Genomic DNA, 22,146 nt, shown 5'->3' on the forward strand with positions numbered 1-22,146 from the left:
CGAACCAAAGTATGACATGCTGGTAAGCAGTATGACTTGTATCGCCCACAACTCACTTGTGTTCTACTCGTGCATATAACATCAACGCATAAAACCTAGGCTCTGATACCACTGTTGGGGAACGTAGTAATTCCAAAAATTTCCTACGTACACGCAAGATCATGGTGATGGCATAGCAACAAGAGGGGAGAGTGTTGTCCACGTACCCTCGTAGACCGTAAGTGGAAGCGTTAGAACAACGCGGTTGATGTAGTCGTACGTCTTCACGGCCCGACCGATCAAGCACCGAAACTACGTCACCTCCGAGTTCTAGCACACGTTCAGCTCGATGATGTCCCTCGAACTCTGATCCAGCCGAGTGTCGAGGAAGAGTTCCGTCAGCACGACGGCGTGGTGACGATCTTGATGTACTACCGACGCAGGGCTTCGCCTAAGCACCGCTACGATATTATCGAGGTGGATTATGGTGGAGGGGGGCACCGCACACGGCTAAGAGATCCAAGGGATCAATTGTTGTTGTGTCTAGAGGTGCCCCCCTGCCCCCATATATAAAGGAGCAAGGGGGGAGGGGCCGGCCAGCCTAGTAGGGGCGCGCCAAGGGGAGTCCTACTCCCACCGGGAGTAGGACTCCCTCCTTCCTTGTTGGAGTAGGAGAAGGGGGGAAAGAGGGGGAGAGGAGGAAGAAAAGGGGGGCCGCACCCCTTGTCCAATTCGGACCAGAGGGGGGCTGCGCACCTCCTTCCTTTCGGCCTCTCTCCTCTATTCCCGTATGGCCCAATAAGGCCCATATACTCCCTGGCGAATTCCCGTAACTCTCCGGTACTCCGAAAAATACCCGAATCACTCCGAACCTTTCCGAACTCCGAATATAGTCGTCCAATATATCGATCTTTACGTCTCGACCATTTCGAGACTCCTCGTCATGTCCCCGATCTCATCCGGGACTCCGAACTCCTTCGGTGCATCAAAACTCATAAACTCATAATATAACTGTCATCGAAACCTTAAGCGTGCGGACCCTACGGGTTCGAGAACAATGTAGACATGACCTAGAACTATTCTCGGTCAATAACCAATAGTGGAACCTGGATGATCATATTGGCTCCCACATATTCTACGAAGATCTTTATCGGTCAAACCGCATAACAACATACGTTGTTCCCTTTGTCATCGGTATGTTACTTGCCCGAGATTCGATCGTCGGTATCCAATACCTAGTTCAATCTCGTTACTGGCGATCAATACCTAGTTCGAGATTCTACGAAGATCTTTACTCGTTTTGTAATGCATCATTCCGTAACCAACTCATTTGGTCACATTGCTTGCAAGGCTTATAAAGATGTGCATTACCGAGAGGGCCCAGAGATACCTCTCCGACAATCGGAGTGACAAAACCTAATCTCGAAATACGCCAACTCAACATGTACCTTCGGAGACACCTGTAGTACTCCTTTATAATCACCCAGTTACGTTGTGACGTTTGGTAGTACCCAAAGTGTTCCTTCGGTAAACGGGAGTTGCATATTTCTCATAGTTACAGGAATATGTATAAGTCATGAAGAAAGCAATAGCAATATACTAAACGATCAAGTGCTAGGCTAACGGAATGGGTCAGGTCAATCACATCATTATCCTAATGATGCGATCCCATTAATCAAATGACAACACATGTCTATGGTTAGGAAACATAACCATCTTTTATTAATGAGCTAGTCAAGTAGAGGCATACTAGTGACTATATGTTTGTCTATGTATTCACACATGTATCATGTTTGCGGTTAATACAATTCTAGCATGAATAATAAACATTGATCATGAAATAAGGAAATAAATAATAACTTTATTATTGCCTCTAGGGCATATTTCCTTCAATTGGGCCTCCGGATCAGGAACAGCTAAATCCTCTTCTGTAGGCAACTTAACAGACGGGTTTATGCAAGATATCTAGAAAGGTATTGGGAGGTACCGGTTTACGCTGAGATCCCAGCCGGCTTAAAGCGTCTGCCGCTTCGTTTTTGCACCGATCAATATGCTCAACCTGATACCCTTTGAAGTGACCCGCCACAATATCCACCTCGCGTCTGTAAGCCGCCACGAGTGGATCCTTAGAATCCCAAGTGCCAGAAACTTGCTGGGCCACCAAATCAGAGTCTCCAAAGCATCATACCCGGCTTAAATTCATCTCCTTGGCCACACAGAGCTCGTGGAGTAAAGCCTCGTACTCAGCTGCATTGTTAGTACATGGGAACATTAAACGGAGAACATAACGAATTTTATCACCTCGAGGGGAAGTAAGGACAACTCCAGTCCCTGAGCCCTCCAATTGCCTGGATCCATCAAAGTGAATAGTCCAGTATGTATTATCCGGTTTGTCCTCTGGTGCCTGTAACTTGGTCCAATCATTGATGAAGTCAACAAGCGCCTGAGATTTGATGGCTGTTCGAGGCATATACTTCAACCCATGTGGGCCAAGCTCAATCGCCCACTTTGCAACCCGGCCAGTTGCCTCCCTATTCTGAATTATATCACCCAAAGGAGCTGAATTGACAACTGTAATAGGATGGCCTTGAAAGTATTGTTTGAGCTTCTGACTTGCCATAAAAACCCCATAGACCAGCTTCTGCCAATGCGGATATCATTGCTTTGACTCGATGAGCACCTCATTGATATAGTAAACCGGCCATTGAATCGGATATTCCTTGCCAGCCTCCTTGCGCTCCACCACAATTGCCACACTGACAGCACGGGCATTAGCAGCCACGTACAATAACAAGGGCTCTTTGTCAACCGGAGCAGCAAGGATCGACGGTTCAGCCAATTGCCGCTTCAAGTCTTCAAACGCCGTATTAGCCGCATCACTCCAGACAAAGGTGTCTGTTTTCTTCAACATCTGATATAGAGGGATCGCCTTCTCTCCCAAGCGGCTAATAAACTGGCTTAGGGCTGCAATTTGACCTGCCAGACGCTGAACATCATTAATGCACGCCAGTTTAGCCAAAGATGTAATTGCTTTAATCTTCTCCGGATTAGCCTCAATGCCTCTGCTGGACACCAGAAAACCTAGAAGCTTGCCCGCCGGAACATCAAAAACACACTTGTCCGGATTGAGCATCATCTTGTAAACACGTAGATTGTCAAAGGTCTCCTTGAGATCGTGTATCAATGTCTTCTTCTTCCTGGATTTTACTACAATGTCATCAACGTAGGCATGAACATTGCGCCCAATCTGAGTGTGAAGACAATTTTGCACACAACGCTGATAAGTTGCCTGGGCACTCTTGAGCCCAAAGGGCATAGAAACATAGCAGAAGGCTCCAAAGGGAGTGATGAAGGCGGTCTTCTCCTGGTCCTTAACTGCCATTTTGATCTGATGATAACCTGAATAAGCATCCAAGAAACTCAAACGCTCACAACCCGCCGTCGCATCAATGATCTGATCAATACACGGGAGAGCAAAAGGATCGTCGGACAAGCTTTGTTCAAATCTGTGTAATCCACACACATGCGCCAAGTGCCATTTTTCTTAATAACCAGCACCGGATTAGCTAACCACTCAGGGTGAAACACTTCAACGATAAAACCAGCAGCCAACAGCCGGGCTACCTCCTCTCCGATTGCCTTGCGTCTCTCCTCGTTAAAGCGGTGAAGAAACTGTTTGACCGGTTTAAACTTGGGATCAATATTGAGAGTGTGCTCAGCGAGTTCCCTCGGTACACCTGGAATGTCAGAAGGTTTCCATGCAAAGATGTCCCGGTTCTCACGGATGAACTCGATGAGCGCGCTTTCCTATTTCGGATCCAGATTTGTGCTGATGCTAAACTATTTGGATGAATCACCAGGAACAAAGTCAACAAGTTTAGTCTCATCAGCCAGTTTGATTTTCAGGTTCGGTTCATGCCTAGTGGTGGGCTTCTTCAGAGGGGTCATGTCTGTCGGATCAACATTGTCCCTGTAGTGCTTCAACTCCTCTGTAGCACAAACCGACTCAGCATAAGCCGCATCACCTTCCTCGCAATCCAAAGCGATCTTACGACTTCCATGAACTGTGATGGTCCCCTTGTGACCCGGCATCTTGAGCTGCAAATAAATATAACAGGGTATTGCCATGAACCTTGCATAAGCCGGCCGTCCAAACAGTGCGTGGTACGGGCTCTGGATCCTCACCACTTCAAAGGTCAATGTTTCAGACCGGGAGTCATGCTCATCACCAAACACAACCTCCAAAGCGATCTTGCCAACAGGACATGCCGATTTACCTGGTACTACACCATGAAAAACAATGTTTGACGGTTTAAGACTCTTGTCTATCAACCCCATGCGACGGAAGGTCTCATAATACAGAATGTTGATACTGCTCCCTCCATCCAGAAGCACCTTGGTGAACTTATAACCTCCCACCTGAGGTGTCACCACTAAGGCCAGGTGACCCGAATTATCAACCCGGGGCGGATGATCCTCTCTGCTCCACACAATGGGTTGCTTGGACCATCGGAAATAACGTGGTACTGCCGGTTCAACAGCATTAACTGCCCTCTTGTGAAGCTTCTGATCACGCTTGCACAAACTAGTAGTGAACACATGATACTGCCCACCATTCAACTGCTTTGGGTGACTCTGATAACCCGACTGCTGCTGATTTCCCTGATTATTCTGTTGGTTATTACCACCTTGGTTGTTCTGGTTGCCCTGATTATTCTGAAACCCAGAGTTTGAAACGCCGCCACCATGAAAACCTGGACCTGAACTGCCCGATGGACCCTGATCATACCGAAAGAGATCAGAGTTTTTGAACTCCTTCATAATGTGAAAATCTTTCTAAAGATGTGTTGCTGGAACCTCCTTGGTTCCGTGCTTTGGGCAGGGCTGATTTAACAAACGCTCCAGATTCATACCGTCGCCGCGCTGGGGCGGTTTACCCTTACGACGCTGCATATTGGTGTTAGCCACAAAATCTGAATTATCTGCTTTGCGCTTACCATTATTCCCATGGCTCCCTTGGTTGTGCTGCTGTCCCTTTGCACCGCCGTTCTTCTTTCCCTTCTCTAGTTTCTCCTCATCAGAATCGGGATCCTTGGTATTATCAGAATCGACATACTTTACCAATGCTGCCATAAGGGTTCCCATGTCATTGCAGTGGCACTTGAGTCATCCCAACTTCATCTTTAGTGATTTAAACCGGCAATTACGCTCTAGTGTTATGATTGCTTGGCCAGCGTTAATGCGGTCTGATGAGTGCAAAACTTCTGAAACCCGGCGCACCCAATGAGTTGTTGACTCGTTCTCTCCTCGAACACAGGCATCTGATGCGTCTCCAACGTATCTATAATTTTTGATTGCTCCATGATACTTTATCTACTGTTTTGGACTATATTGGGCTTTATTTTCCACTTTTATATTATTTTTGGGACTAACCTATTAACCGGAGGCCCAGCCCAGAATTGTTGTTTTTTGCCTATTTCAGTATTTCGAAGAAATAGAATATCAAATGGAGTCCAAACGGAATGAAACCTTCGGGAACGTGATTTTCTCACCGAACGTGATCCAGGAGACTTCGACCCTGCTCCAAGGAACAACCGAGGAGGTCACGAGGGTGGGCCCCCCCTAGGGCGCGCCCCCTGCCTCGTGGGCCCCCTGTTGCTCCACCGACGTATTCCTTCCTACTATATATACCTACATACCCCCGTCAGATCATATACGGAGCCAAAAACCTAATTCCACCGCCGCAACTTTCTGTATCCGCGAGATCCCATCTTGGGGCCTGTTCTGGAGCTCCGCCGGAGGGGGCATCTACCACGGAGGGCTTCTACATCAACACCATAGCCTCTCCGATGAAGTGTGAGTAGTTTACTTCAGACCCTCAGGTCCATAGCTAGTAGCTAGATGGCTTCTTCTCTCTTTCTGGATCTCAATACAATGTTCTCCCCCTCTCTTGTGGAGATCTATTCGATGTAATCTTCTTTTTGCAGTGTGTTTGTTGAGACCGATGAATTGTGGGTTTATGATCCAGCTTATCTATGAATAATATTTGAATTTTCTCTGAATTCTTTTATGTATGATTGAGTTATCTTTGCAAGTCTCTTCGAATTATCCGTTTGGTTTGGCCAACTAGATTGGTAGTTCTTGCAATGGGAGAAGTGTTTAGCTTTGGGTTCAATCTTGCGGTGTCCTTTCCCAGTGACAGCAGGGGCAGCAAGGCGCGTATTGTATTGTTGCCATCGAGGATAACAAGATGGTTTTTTTATCATGTTGCATGAATTTATCCCTCTACATCATGTCATCTTTCTTAAGGCGTTACTCTGTTTTTAACTTAATACTCTAGATGCATGCTGGATAGCGGTCGATGAGTGGAGTAATAGTAGTAGATGCAGAATCGTTTCGATCTACTTATCTCGGACGTGATGCCTATACACATGATCATACCTAGATATACTCATAATTATGCTCAATTCTGTCAATTGCTCAACAGTAATTTGTTCACCCACCGTAGAATACTTATGCTCTTGAGAGAAGCCACTAGTGAAACCTATGGCCCCCGGGTCTATTCTCATCATATCAATCTCCATTACTTTATTACTTGCTTTGTTTTTACTTTGCCTTTTACTTTTTACTTTGCATCTCTATATCAAAAATACCAAAAAAATATTATTTATCATCTCTATCAGATCTCACCCTCGTAAGTAATCGTGAAGGGATTGACAACCCCTAATCGCGTTGGTTGCGAGTAGCTATCGTTTTGTGTAGGCACGAGGGACTCGTGCGTGATCTCCTACTGGATTGATACCTTGGTTCTCAAAAATTGAGGGAAATACTTACGCTACTTTACTGCATCATCCTCTCCTCTTCGGGGAAATCCAACGCAGTGCTCAAGAGGTAGCAGCATCCAGATCCACAATGGACATAGGCTGCTTGCATGTATCCTTGAAATTAGCTATAAACTGGGCCTTCAATTGGTCCCATGACTCAATTGAGGATTCTATCGCTATGCTTGTAGTTGAACTTGAAAGACAATTTATGCATATGCATCCTTGCATACAAAGAATTTTTCTAGAATTTTCTAATATTGAGCATTCTTCTGTTAAGCGTGTTGTTACTATCTTTTTGGCTCATGAGTTTAGATTTATCATTAGAGAGGCCAAAGAAATCTTTGCGCACTATAGGGTGGACGCCGGTCGTCCTCCCATAGAAGCGATCCTTTATGATCAAGAGGAATTTAGACGTTTTCAATCTTCCGACTATGTCGCTTTTAATGAAAACCTTAGAAAAAAAGTTCCTACCAAAGTCTTGATTGATTGCATTAACGAACTTAATAATGACTTTGCTCTTCGAAACAATGAGCTAGGATACTCTCTTGAGTATAGGCTCACAAAATTTTGCCAAAAGAATGCTTTTAGTGATGAAATAGTTGTGCACTATGAAGGGCCGAAGGAGGAACCTATTCCTCCTTTGATTGATCTTGGGGACCTTTGTCCCACCAAATTTAGCCCTTTTGATGACTTTTTCTTGCCTCAAATAAAGCTTGTTGCCGAACGTAGAGAATATGAGATAAGTTTTCAAGATCTATCTTACTATTATGGCACTCGTTAGATCTATCCTTGCTTTTATGCCTAGCTAGGGGCATTAAACGATAGCGCTTGTTGGGAGGCAACCCAATTTTATTTTTTGTTCTTTGCTTTTGTTCCTGTTTAGTGTTAAATTTTGTTTCTACTTTCTGTTTAGATGTGGTTTTTGTTGGAAATATGCCCTAGAGGCAATAATAAAAGTATTATTATTATATTTCCTTGTTCATGATAATTGTCTTTTATTCATGCTATAATTGTATTATCAGGAAATCGTAATACACGTGTGAATACATAGACCACAATACGTCCCTAGTAAGCCTCTAGTTGACTAGCTCATTGATCAACAGATAGTCATGATTTCCTGACTATGGACATTTGGATGTCGTTGATAACGGGATCACATCATTAGGAGAATGATGTGATGGACAAGACCCAATCCTAAGCATAGCACAAGATCGTGTAGTTCGTTTTGCTAGAGCTTTTCCAATGTCAAGTATCTCTTCCTTAGACCATGAGATCGTGTAACTCCCGGATACCGTAGGAGTGCTTTGGGTGTACCAAACGTCACAACGTAACTGGGTGACTATAAAGGTGCACTACAGGTATCTCCGAAAGTGTCTGTTGGGTTGACACCGATCGAGACTGGGATTTGTCACTCCGTATAACGGAGAGGTATCTCTGGGCCCACTCGGTAATGCATCATCATAATGAGCTCAAAGTGACCAAGTGTTTGGTCACGAGATCATGCATTACGGTATGAGTAAAGTGACTTGCCGGTAACGAGACTGAACGAGGTATTGGGATACCGACGATCGAGTCTCGGGCATGTAACGTACCGATTGACAATGGGAATTGCATACGGGGTTGATTGAATCCTCGACATCGTGGTTCATCCGATGACATTATCGAGGAGCATGTGGGAGCCAACATAGGTATCCAGATCCCGTTGTTGGTTATTGACCGGAGAGCCATCTCGGTCATGTCTGCGTGTCTCCCAAACCTGTAGGGTCTACACACTTAAGGTTCAGTGACGCTAGGGTTATTAGGAAGACTCGTATGTGATTACCGAATGTTGTTCGGAGTCCCAGATGAGATCCCGGACGTCACGAGGAGTTCCGAAAGGGTCCGGAGGTAAAGATTTATATATGGGAAGTTGTCATGCGGACACCGGAAAGTTTCGGGGGCATATCGGTATTGTACCGGGGCCACCGAAAGGGTTCTGGGGGTCCACCGGGAGGGGCCACCCCTCTCGGAGGGCCTCATGAGCCGCATGGGGCAGGGAACCAGCCCCTGGAGGGCTGGGCGCGCCCCCCCTTGGGCCCATGCGCCTAGGGTTGGGGGGGGGGGGAACCCTAAAGGGGGCGCACCCCCTTTGCTTGGGGGGCAAGCCCCTCCCTGGCCGCCGCCCCCCCCTCTAGATCTCATCTAGAGGGGGTCGGCTCCCTTTCCCCTTCCCCTATAAACAAAGGGGCGAGGGAAGAGCTGAACACCTGATCCAAGGTGCAGCCCCTCCCCTCCCCAACACCTCTCCTCCTCCGTTGAGCGCTTGGCGAAGCCCTGTCGGAGTACTGCCTCTCCACCATCATCATGCCGTTGTGCTGCTGCTGGAGCCTTCTTGCTGAACCTCTCCTTCCCACTTGCTGGATCAAGAAGGAGGAGACGTCGTCCGTACCATACATGTGTTGAACGCGGAGGTGCTGTCCGTTCAGCACTTGGTCATCGGTGATTTGAATCACGACGAGTACGACCCCATCATCACCGTTCCCTTGAACGCTTCCGCGCGCGATCTATAAGTGGTATGTAGATGTAATCTCTCTCCCATGACTCGTTGCTTAGATGAACTCATAGATGGATCTTGGTGAAACCGTAGGAAAAAATTTATTTTCTGCAATGTTCCCCAACAGTGGCATCATGAGCTAGGTCTATGCGTAGTTCTCTATTGCACGAGTAGAACACAATTTTGTTGTGGGCGTAGATCTTGTCAACTTGCTTGCCGCTACTAGTCTTTTGTTGCTTCAGCGGTATTGTGGGATGAAGCGGCCCGGACCGACCTTACACGTACGCTTATGTGAGACAGGTTCCACCGACTGACATGCACTAGTTGCATAAGGTGGCTAGCGGGTGTCTGTCTCTCCTACTTTAGTTGGAGCGGATTAGATGAAAAGGGTCCTTATGAAGGGTAAATAGAAGTTGACAAAATCACGTTGTGGTTATTCGTAGGTAATAAAACGTTCTTGCTAGAACCCAATTGCAGCCACGTAAAAGATGCAACAACAATTAGAGGACGTCTAACTTGTTTTTGCAGCAATTGGCATGTGTTGTGATATGGCCAGAAGTTGTGATGAATGATGAATGATATATCGTGATGTATGAGATCATGTGCATGTAATAGGAATCATCACTTGCATGTCGATGAGTATGACAACCGGCAGGAGCCATAGGAGTTGTCTTTAATTTTTGTATGACCTGTGTGTCATTGAAGAACGCCATGTAAATTACTTTACTTTATTGCTAAATGCGTTAGCCATAGAAGTAGAAGTAGTCGTTGGCGTGACAACTTCATGAAGACACAATGATGGAGATCATGGTGTCATGCCGGTGACGAAGATGACCATGGAGCCCCGAAGATGGAGATCGAAGGAGCTATATGATATTGGCCATATCATGTCACTACTATATAATTGCATGTGATGTTTATTATGTTTTATGCATCTTGTTTACTTAGAACGGCGGTAGTAAATAAGATGATCCCTTATAATAATTTCAAGAAAGTGTTCCCCCTAACTGTGCACCATTGCTAAAGTTCGTCGTTTGGAAGCACCACGTGATGATCGGGTGTGATAGATCCTTACGTTCACATACAACGGGTGTAAGACAGATTTACACATGCAGAACACTTAGGGTTAACTTGACGAGCCTAGCATGTACAGACATGGCCTCGGAACACAGAGACCGAAAGGTCGAACATGAGTCATATGGAAGATACGATCAACATGGAGATGTTCACCGATGATGACTAGTTCGTCTCACGTGATGATCGGACACGGCCTAGTCGACTCGGATCGTGTAACACTTAGATGACTGGAGGGATGTCTAATCTGAGTGGGAGTTCATTAAATAATTTGATTAGATGAACTTAATTATCATGAACTTAGTCTAAAAACTTTTGCAAAATATGTCTTGTAGATCAAATGGCCAATGCTCATGTCAACATGAACTTCAACACGTTCCTAGAGAAAACCAAGCTGAAAGATGATGACAACAACTATTTGGACTGGGTCCGGAACCTGAGGATCATGCTCTTAGCAGCCAAGAAAGATTATGTCCTAGATGCACCGCTAGGTGAAGCACCCATCCCAGAGAACCAAGACGTTATGAACACTTGGCAATCACGTGCTGATGATTACTCCCTCATTCAGTGCGGCATGCTTTACAGCTTAGAACCGGGGCTCCAAAAGCGTTTTGAGAAGCACGGAGCATATGAGATGTTCGAGGAGCTGAAAATGGTTTTCCAAGCTCATGCCCGGGTCAAGAGATATGAAGTCTCCGACAAGTTCTATAGTTGTAAGATGGAGGAAAACAGTTCTGTCAGTGAGCACATACTCAAAATGTCTGGGTTGCACAACCGCCTGTCCCAGCTGGAGATCAACCTCCCGGACGAGGCGGTCATTGACAGAATCCTTCAGTCGCTCCCACCGAGCTATAAGAGCTTTGTGTTGAACTACAATATGCAGGGGATGGTGAAGACCATTCCTGAAGTATTCGCAATGTGAAGTCAGCAGAGGTTGAAATCAAGAAAGAACATCAAGTGTTGATGGTCAATAAGACCACTAAGTTCAAGAAGGGCAAGGGTAAGAAGAGCAAGAAGGACGGCAAAGATGTTGCCGCGCCCGGTAAGCCAGTTGCCGGGAAGAAGTCAAAGAATGGACCCAAGCCTGAGACTGAGTGCTTTTATTGCAAGGGGAAGGGTCACTGGAAGCGGAACTGCCCTAAATACTTAGCGGACAAGAAGGCCGGCAACACTAAAGGTATATTTGATATACATGTAATTGATGTGTACCTTACCAGTACTCGTAGTAACTCCTGGGTATTTGATACCGGTGTCGTTGCTCACATTTGTAACTCACAGAGCTGCGGAATAAGCGGAGACTGGCGAAGGACGAGGTGACGATGCGCGTCGGGAATGGTTCCAAGGTCGATGTGATCGCCGTTGGCACGCTACCTCTACATTTACCTACGGGATTAGTTTTAAACCTCAATAATTGTTATTTAGTGCCAAGTTTGAGCATGAACATTGTATCTGGATCTCGTTTGATACGAGATGGCTACTCATTTAAATCCGAGAATAATGGTTGTTCTATTTATATGAGAGATATGTTTTATGGTCATGCCCCGATGGTCAATGGTTTATTCTTAATGAATCTCGAACGTAATGTTACACATATTCATAGTGTGAATACCAAAAGATGTAAAGTTGATAACGATAGTCCCACATACTTGTGGCACTGCCGCCTTGGTCACATTGGTGTCAAGTGCATGAAGAAGCTCCATGCCGATGGACTTTTAGAGTCTCTAGATTATGAATCATTTGACACATGCGAACCATGCCTCATGGGCAAAATGACCAAGACCCCGTTCTCCGGAACAATGGAGCGAGCAACCAACTTATTGGAAATCATACATACTGATGTGTGTGGTCCAATGAGCGTCGAGGCTCGCGGAGGATATCGCTATGTTCTCACTCTCACTGATGACTTGAGTAGATATGGGTATGTCTACTTGATGAAACACAAGTCTGAGACCTTTGAAAAGTTCAAGGAATTTCAGAATGAAGTAGAGAATCAACATGACCGAAAGATAAAGTTATTACGATCAGATCATGGAGGAGAATATTTAAGTCACGAATTTGGTACACACTTAAGAAAATGTGGAATCGTTTCACAACTCACGCCGCCTGGAACACCTCAGCGTAACGGTGTGTCCGAACATCGTAATCGCACTCTATTGGATATGGTGCGATCTATGATGTCTCTTACCGATTTACCGCTATCATTTTGGGGATACGCTCTAGAGACAACTACATTCACTTTAAACAGGGCACCGTCTAAATCCGTTGAGACGACACCGTATGAATTATGGTTTGGGAAGAAACCTAAGCTGTCGTTTCTAAAAGTTTGGGGATGCGATGCTTATGTCAAGGAACTTCAACCTGAAAAGCTCGAACCCAAGTCGGAAAAATGCGTCTTCATAGGATACCCTAAGGAAACCATTGGGTATAACTTCTACTTAAGATCCGAGGGCAAGATCTTTGTTGCCAAGAATGGATCCTTTCTGGAAAAAGAGTTTCTCTCGAAAGGAGTAAGTGGGAGGAAAGTAGAACTCGATGAAGTACTACCTCTTGAACCGGAAAGTAGTGCAGTGCAGGAAAACGTTCCTGTGGTGCCTACACCAACGGGAGAGGAAATTAATGATGATGATCAAGGTACTTCTGATCAAGTTGCTACTGAACTTCGTAGGTCCACAAGGACACGTTCCACACCAGAGTGGTATGGCAACCCTGTCCTGGAAATCATGTTGTTAGACAACGGTGAACCTTCGAACTATGAAGAAGCGATGGCGGGCCCAGATTCCAACAAATGGCTAGAAGCCATGAAATCCGAGATAGAATCCATGTATGAAAACAAAGTATGGACTTTGACTGACTTGCCCGATGATCGGCGAGCGATAGAAAACAAATGGATCTTTAAGAAGAAGACGGACGCGGATGGTAATGTCACCATCTATAAAGCTCGACTTGTCGCTAAGGGTTATCGGCAAGTTCAAGGGATTGACTACGATGAGACTTTCTCTCCCGTAGTGAAGCTTAAGTCCATCCGAATCATGTTAGCAATTGCCGCATACTATGATTATGAGATATGGCAGATGGACGTCAAAATGGCATTCCTTAACGGGCATCTTAAGGAAGAACTGTATATGATGCAGCCGGAGGGTTTTGTCGATCCTAAGAATGCTAACAAAGTATGCAAGCTCCAGCGATCCATTTATGGGCTGGTGCAAGCATCTCGGAGTTGGAACATTCGCTTTGATGAGATGATCAAAGCGTTTGGGTTTATGCAGACTTATGGAGAAGCCTGCGTTTACAAGAAAGTGAGTGGGAGCTCTGTAGCATTTCTCATATTATATGTAGATGACATACTTTTGATGGGAAATGATATAGAATTCTTGGACAACATTAAGGCCTACTTGAATAAGTGTTTTTCAATGAAGGACCTTGGAGAAGCTTCTTACATATTAGGCATCAAGATCTATAGGGATAGATCGAGACGCCTCATAGGTCTTTCACAAAGCACATACCTTGATAAGATTTTGAAGAAGTTCAAAATGGATCAGTCCAAGAAAGGGTTCTTGCCTGTACTGCAAGGTGTGAGATTGAGCTCGGCTCAATGCCCAACCACGGCAAAAGATAAAGAAGAGATGAGCGTCATCCCCTATGCCTCAGCCATAGGATCTATTATGTATGCCATGCTGTGTACCAGACCTGATGTAAACCTTGCCGTAAGTTTGGTAGGAAGGTACCAAAGTAATCCCGGCAAGGAACACTGGACAGCGGTCAAGAATATCCTGAAGTACCTGAAAAGTACAAAGGACATGTTTCTCGTTTATGGAGGTGACGAAGAGCTCGTCGTAAAGGGTTACGTCGACGCTAGCTTCGACACAGATCTGGATGACTCTAAGTCACAAACCGGATATGTGTATATGTTGAATGGTGGAGCAGTAAGCTGGTGCAGCTGCAAGCAGAGCGTCGTGGCGGGATCTACATGTGAAGCGGAATACATGGCAGCCTCGGAGGCAGCGCATGAAGCAATTTGGGTGAAGGAGTTCATCACTGACCTAGGAGTCATACCCAATGCGTCGGGGCCGATCAAACTCTTCTGTGACAACACTGGAGCTATTGCCCTTGCCAACGAGCCCAGGTTTCACAAGAAGACCAGGCACATCAAGCGTCGCTTCAACTCCATCCGTGAAAATGTTCAAGATGGAGACATAGATATTTGCAAAGTACATACGGATCTGAATGTCGCAGATCCGTTGACTAAACCACTCTCGCGAGCAAAACATGATCAACACCAGAACTCTATGGGTGTTCGATTCATCACAATGTAACTAGATTATTGACTCTAGTGCAAGTGGGAGACTGTTGGAAATATGCCCTAGAGGCAATAATAAAAGGATTATTATTATATTTCCTTGTTCATGATAATTGTCTTTTATTCATGCTATAATTGTATTATCAGGAAATCATAATACACGTGTGAATACATAGACCACAATACGTCCCTAGTAAGCCTCTAGTTGACTAGCTCGTTGATCAATAGATAGTCATGGTTTCCTGACTATGGACATTTGGATGTCGTTGATAACGGGATCACATCATTAGGAGAATGATGTGATGGACAAGACCCAATCCTAAGCATAGCACAAGCTCGTGTAGTTCGTTTTGCTAGAGCTTTTCCAATGTCAAGTATCTCTTCCTTAGACCATGAGATCGTGTAACTCCCGGATACCGTAGGAGTGCTTTGGGTGTACCAAACGTCACAACGTAACTGGGTGACTATAAAGGTGCACTACAGGTATCTCCGAAAGTGTCTGTTCGGTTGACACGGATTGAGACTGGGATTTGTCACTCCGTATGACGGAGAGGTATCTCTGGGCCCACTCGGTAATGCATCATCATAATAAGCTCAAAGTGACCAAGTGTTTGGTCACGAGATCATGCATTACGGTACGAGTAAAGTGACTTGCCGGTAATGAGACTGAACGAGGTATTGGGATACCGACGATCGAGTCTCGGGCATGTAATGTACCGATTGACAAAGGGAATTGCATATGGGGTTGATTGAATCCTCTACATCGTGGTTCATCCGATGACATCATCGAGGAGCATGTGGGAGCCAACATGGGTATCCAGATGCCGCTGTTGGTTATTGACCGGAGAGCCGTCTCGGTCATGTCTGCGTGTCTCCCGAACCCGTAGGGTCTACACACTTAAGGTTCGGTGACGCTAGGGTTATTAGGAAGACTTGTATGTGATTACCGAATGTTGTTCGGAGTCCTAGATGAGATCCCGGACGTCACGAGGAGTTCCGGAAGGGTCCGGAGGTAAAGATTTATATATGGGAAGTTGTTATGCGGACACCGGAAAGTTTCGGGGGCATATCGGTATTGTGCCGGGGCCACCGGAAGGGTTCCGGGGGTCCACCGGGAGGGGCCACCCCTCTCGGAGGGCCTCATGGGCCGCATGGGGCAGGGAACCATCCCCTGGAGGGCTGGGTGCACCCCCCCCCTTGGGCCCATGCGCCTAGGGTTGGGCGGGGGGACCCTAAAGGGGGCGCACCCCCTTTGCTTGGGGGGCAAGCCCCCTCCCTGGCCGCCGCCCCCCCCCCCTCTAGATCTCATCTAGAGGGGGCCGTCCCCCTTTCCCATTCCCCTATAAATAGATGGGCGAGGGGAGGGCTGAACACCTGATCCAAGGCGCAGCCCCTCCCCTCCCCAACACCTCTCCTCCTCCGTTGAGCGCTTGGCGAAGCCCTGTCGGAGTACTGCCTCTCCACCATCATCACGCCGTCGTGCTGCTGCTGGAGCCTTCTTCCTCAACCTCTCCTTCCCCCTTGCTGGATCAAGAAGGAGGAGACGTCGTCCGTACCGCACGTGTGTTGAATGCGGAGGTGCTGTCCGTTCAGCACTTGGTCATCGGTGATTTGAATCACGGCGAGTACGACTCCATCATCACCGTTCCCTTGAACGCTTCCGCGCGCGATCTACAAGTGGTATGTAGATGCAATCTCTCTCCCATGACTCGTTGCTTAGATGAACTCATAGATGGATCTTGGTGAAACCGTAGGAAATTTTTCATTTTCTGCAACGTTCCCCAACAGTTTTATGTTTTAATTAGTGTTTGTGCCAAGTAGAACCTATAGGATAAGCTATGATGATAGCTGATTTGATTCTGCTGAAAAACAGAAACTTTGCGCTCACGAGAAAAAAAATCAATAAATCACAGAAACGTTATTTTGCGTTGATTCTTTTTGCTGCTGATCAATAAACAAATTGTCCAGTACGTCATATTTTGGTAGAAGTTTTAGAGTTCTATAAGTTTGCGTTAGTTACAGATTTCTAGAGACTGTTCTTTTTTTGATAGATTCTGTTTTGTGTGTGTTGTTTGCTTATTTCAATGCATCTATGGCTTATAAATTAGTTTATAAACCATAAGGAAGTTGGAATACAGTAGGTTTAACACCAATATAAATAAATAATGAGTTAATTATAGTACCTTAAAGTAGTCTTTTGTTTTCTTTCACTAACGGAGCTCACGAGATTTCTATTGAGTTTTGTGTTGTGAAGTTTTCAAGTTTTGGGTGAATTCTTTTGATGGATTATGGAACAAAGAGTGGCAAGAGCCTAAGCTTGGGGATGCCCATGGCACCCCCAAGATAATCCAAGGACACCGAAAATTCAAAGCTTGGGGATGCCCCGGAAGGCATCCCCTCTTTCGTCTACTTCCATCGGTAATTTACTTGGAGATATATTTTTATTCACCACATGTTATGTGTTTTGCTTGGAGCGTCTTGTATTATTTGCGTCTTTGCTTGTTAGTTTACCACAATCATCCTTGCTGTACACACTTTTTGAGAGATCCATACATGATTTGGAATTTTCTAGAATACTCTATGTGCTTCACTTATATCTTTTGAGCTTGATAGTTTTGCTCATAGTGCTTCACTTATATCTTTTGAGCTTGATAGTTTTGCTCATAGTGCTTCACTTATATCTTTTGAGCGTAATAATTTTTGCTCTAGTACTTCACTTAGATCTTTTAGAGCACGGTGGTGGATTTGTTTTAAAGAAACTATTGATCTCTCATGCTTCACTTAGATTATTTTGAGAGTTGTTAATAGCATGGTAATTTGCTTAAAGATAATATACTTGGTATTCAAGATATGTGAAACTTTCTTTTGAGTGCGTTGAATACTAAGATAAGTTTGATGCTTGATAATTGTTTTGAGATATGGAGGTGATAATATCAAAGCAATGCTAGTTGGGGTGATTATGAATTTACAGAATGCTTGTGTTGAAGTTTGTGATTCCCGTAGCATGCACGTATGGTGAACCGCTTTGTGATGAAGTCGGAGCACAATTTTATTTATTGATTGTCTTCCTTATGAGTGGCAGTCGGGGACGAGCGATGGTCTTTTTCTACCAATCTATCCCCCTAGGAGTATGCGTTTAGTGCTTTTGTTTTTGATGACTTCTAAATTTTTGCAACAAGTGCATGAGTTCTTTTGATTAATGTTTAGTCCATGGATTATACGCACTCTCACCCTTCCACCATTGCTAGCCTCTCTAATACCGTGCACTTTTCACCGGTATCATACACCCACCATATACCTTCCTCAAAACAGCCACTATACCTACCTATCATGGAATTTCCATAGCCATTCCGAGATATATTGCCATGCAACTTTCCACCATTCCATTCATATGACACACATTACTTTTGTCATATTGCTTTTTGCATGAACATGTAGTTGACATTGTATTTGTGGCAAGGCCACCTTCATAATTCTTTCATACATGTCGCTCTTGATTAATTGCATATCCCGGTACACCGCCGGAGGCATTCATATAGAGGCATATCTTGTTCTAAGTATCGAGTTGTAATTGTTGAGTTGTAAGAAAAATAAAAGTGTGATGATCATCATTATTAGAGCATTGTCCCAGTGAGGAAAGGATGATGGAGACTATGATTCCCCCATAAGTCGGGATGAGACTCCGGAGGAAATAAAAAAAAGGAGTGGCCATAAAAAAAGGGAAAGGCCAAATAAAAAAAATTAAAAATGAGAGAAAAATAGAGAAGGGACAATGCTACTATCCTTTTTCCACAGTTGTGCTTCAAAGTAGCACCATGATCTTCATGATAGAGAGTCTCATATGTTGTCACTTTCATATACTAGTGGGAATTTTTCATTATAGAACTTGGCTTGTATATTCCAATGATGGGTTTCCTCAAAAGTGCCCTAGGTCTTCGTGAGCAAGCAAGTTGGATGCACACCCACTTAGTTTCTTTGTTGAGCTTTCATATACTTATAGCTCTAGTGCATCCGTTGCATGGCAATCCCTACTCACTCACATCGATATCTATTGATGGGCATCTCCATAGCCCATTGATACACCTAGTTGATGTGAGACTACCTTCTCCTTTTTGTCTTCTCCACAACCACCATTCTATTCCACCTATAGTGCTATGTCCATGGCTCACGCTCATGTATTGCATGAAAGTTGAAAAAGTTTGAGATTACTAAAGTATGAAACAATTGCTTGGCTCGTCATCGGGGTTGTGCATGATTAAATACTTTGTGTGATGAAGATAGAGCTTAGCCAGACTATATGATTTTGTAGGGATAACTTTCTTTAACCATGCTATTTTGAGAAGACATGATTGCTTTGATTTGTATGCTTGAAGTATTATTACTTGTATGTCAATATGAACTTTCATCTTGAATCTTTCGGATCTGAATATTCATACCACAATTAAGAATATTTACATTGAAATTATGCCAAAGTATCACTCCGCATCAAAAATTCTTTTTTATCATTTACCTACTCGAGGACGAGCAGGAATTAAGCTTGGGGATGCCTGATACGTCTCCAATGTATCTATAATTTTTGATTGCTCCATGCTACTTTATCTACTGTTTAATATTGGGCTTTATTTTCCACTTTTATATTATTTTTTGGACTAACCTATTAACCGGAGGCCCAGCCCAGAATTGCTGTTTTTTTGCCTATTTCAGTATTTCGAAGAAACAGAATATCAAACGGAGTCCAAACGGAATGAAACCTTCGGGAACGTGATTTTCTCACCGAACGTTATCCAGGAGACTTGGACCCTGCTCCAAGGAACAACCGAGGAGGTCATGAGGGTGGGGGGCGCCCCCCCCTACGGGGCGCCCCCTGCCTCGTGGGCCCCCTGTTGCTCCACCGATGTACTCCTTCCTCCTATATATACCTACGTACCCCTGTCAGATCATATACAGAGCCAAAAACATAATTCCACCGCCGCAACTTTCTGTATCCGCGAGATTCCATCTTGGGGCCTGTTCCGGAGCTCCGCCGGAGGGGGCATCTACCACGGAGGGCTTCTACATCAACACCATAGCCTCTCCGATGAAGTGTGAGTAGTTTACTTCAGACCCTCGGGTCCATAGCTAGTAGCTAGATGGCTTATTCTCTATTTTTGGATCTCAATACAATGTTCTCCCCCTCTCTTGTGGAGACCTATTCGATGTAATCTTCTTTTTCAGTGTGTTTGTTGAGACCGATGAATTGTGGGTTTATGATCCAGCTTATCTATGAATAATATTTGAATATTCTCTGAATTCTTTTATGTATGATTGAGTTTTGCAAATCTCTTCGAATTATCCATTTGGTTTGGCCAACTAGATTGGTAGTTCTTGCAATGGGAGAAGTGTTTAGCTTTGGGTTCAATCTTGCGGTGTCCTTTCCCAGTGACAGCAGGGGCAACAAGGCACGTATTGTATTGTTGCCATCGAGGATAACAAGATGGTTTTTTTATCATATTGCATGAATTTATCCCTCTACATCATGTCATCTTGCTTAAGGCGTTACTCTGTTTTTAACTTAATACTCTAGATGCATGCTGGATAGCGGTCGATGAGTGGAGTAATAGTAGTAGATGCAGAATCATTTCGATCTACTTGTCTCGGACGTGATGCCTATACACATGATCATACCTAGATATACTCATAATTATGCTCAATTCTGTCAATTGCTCAACAGTAATTTGTTCACCCACCATAGAATACTTATGCTCTTGAGAGAAGCCACTAGTGAAACCTATGGCCCCCGGGTCTATTCTCATCATATCAATCTCCATTACTTTATTACTTGCTTTGTTTTTACTTTGCCTTTTACTTTTTACTTTGCATCTCTATATCAAAAATACCAAAAAAATATTATTTATCATCTCTATCAGATCTCACCCTCGTAAGTAACCGTGAAAGGATTGACAACCCCTAATCGCGTTGGTTGCGAGTAGCTATCGTTTTGTGTAGGTACGAGGGACTCGTGCGTGATCTCCTACTGGATTGATACCTTGGTTCTCAAAAATTGAGGGAAATACTTACGGTACTTTACTGCATCATCCTCTCCTCTTCGGGGAAATCCAACGCACTACTCAAGAGGTAGCAGCATCCAGATCCACAATGGACATAGGCTGCTTGCATGTATCCTTGAAATTTGCTATAAACTGGGCCTTCAATTGGTCCCATGACTCGATTGGGTTAGCTGGAAGGTTCTTCAACCATGTACGGGCTGTTCCTTCCAACATCATCATGAAGTACTTTGCACAAGCCGCTTCATCCACATCCAACATCTCCATTGCCATCTCATACCTTTCCACCCATGTCTCGAGCGGTTGATCAGCGGTGTAATTAGGTACCTTACGTGGACCCTTGAAATCTTTAGGCAGCCGCACATTACGGAGAGCCAAAATGAGACACGGTACTCCCCAAGAACTGAAGGCAAGCCCAGTGCCTAGGTCTACTAACGCTGCTGGCTGAACCGGGGCGGGTTGATAACGACCTGTATACTGTGCTACTAAAGCGGCCTCCCTTCATGCTTTTCCATTATCCACTACGTCCTGAGCGTTCACCTCACCACGCGCCGGATTGGGTCCTTGAGGGACAATACGGCACCACGCACTGCTGGATACCTCCGGTTCATCTATATGCCTGCTATAGCTTTTGCTCGGACACGGGGTCGTGTGAATCCTGTCTCGACTATACGAGTAAGCCTACTGCTGCGTCATAGCAGTTTGAAGAAGATCCCTGGCCCGCCGTGTCTCAACCGCCGCTGGCGATTCACCCTCTATCGGAATAGCTGTCAGCCAGGATGTTGTTGCTATCATATTATCCAAAGGGGTAGAGAAGTGACCCGGCGGGGGTGTTGTGTATCTTAGCAGGTTGTCCGTTTGCCGAGGTGGACCCATCACCTGAGGTTGATCCGGCGCTCCGGTCCTTGGAGGGATAGTCCGGTTTACTGCTGCCAGATTGCTGGTCCCTGCCCCTGGCGTATCAAAGAGATTCATCGCATTGTAATCCGCCAGCAAGCGAGATTGATGTCTCCTCCTGAATAATTCATTCGAGGCGTTCTGATCCATCAAAAGTCGATAATTCTCGGCTTGAATCCTCTGGACCTGGGCATCTAAAGTGGCCCGTTCCTCAGCCATCCTGATCTCCTCAGCCGACAAATCCTCTTTAGCCTAAGTTATCTGATCCCGCAACTTAGCGACCTCCGTGTTATGCCGATCTTGAGTCTCCAGGGTAATTTTTGCGGCCAATAACGTCGCCCAGGCATCCATCAATCCGGACAGAACTTGAGCCGGCTGGCACGTGGAGCCTCCTGCCCTTGCCGCTGGTCCGGATGCCGTCGCAGTAGAATTTTGCAAAGTCGGCTGTGTTCCGGCCATGAAGATGCCGACTCGGTTTGGCGGTTCAAGAAATTCCGG

Source organism: Triticum aestivum, chromosome 4B (assembly GCF_018294505.1).
Source record: "Triticum aestivum cultivar Chinese Spring chromosome 4B, IWGSC CS RefSeq v2.1, whole genome shotgun sequence".
NCBI lineage: Eukaryota > Viridiplantae > Streptophyta > Magnoliopsida > Poales > Poaceae > Triticum > Triticum aestivum.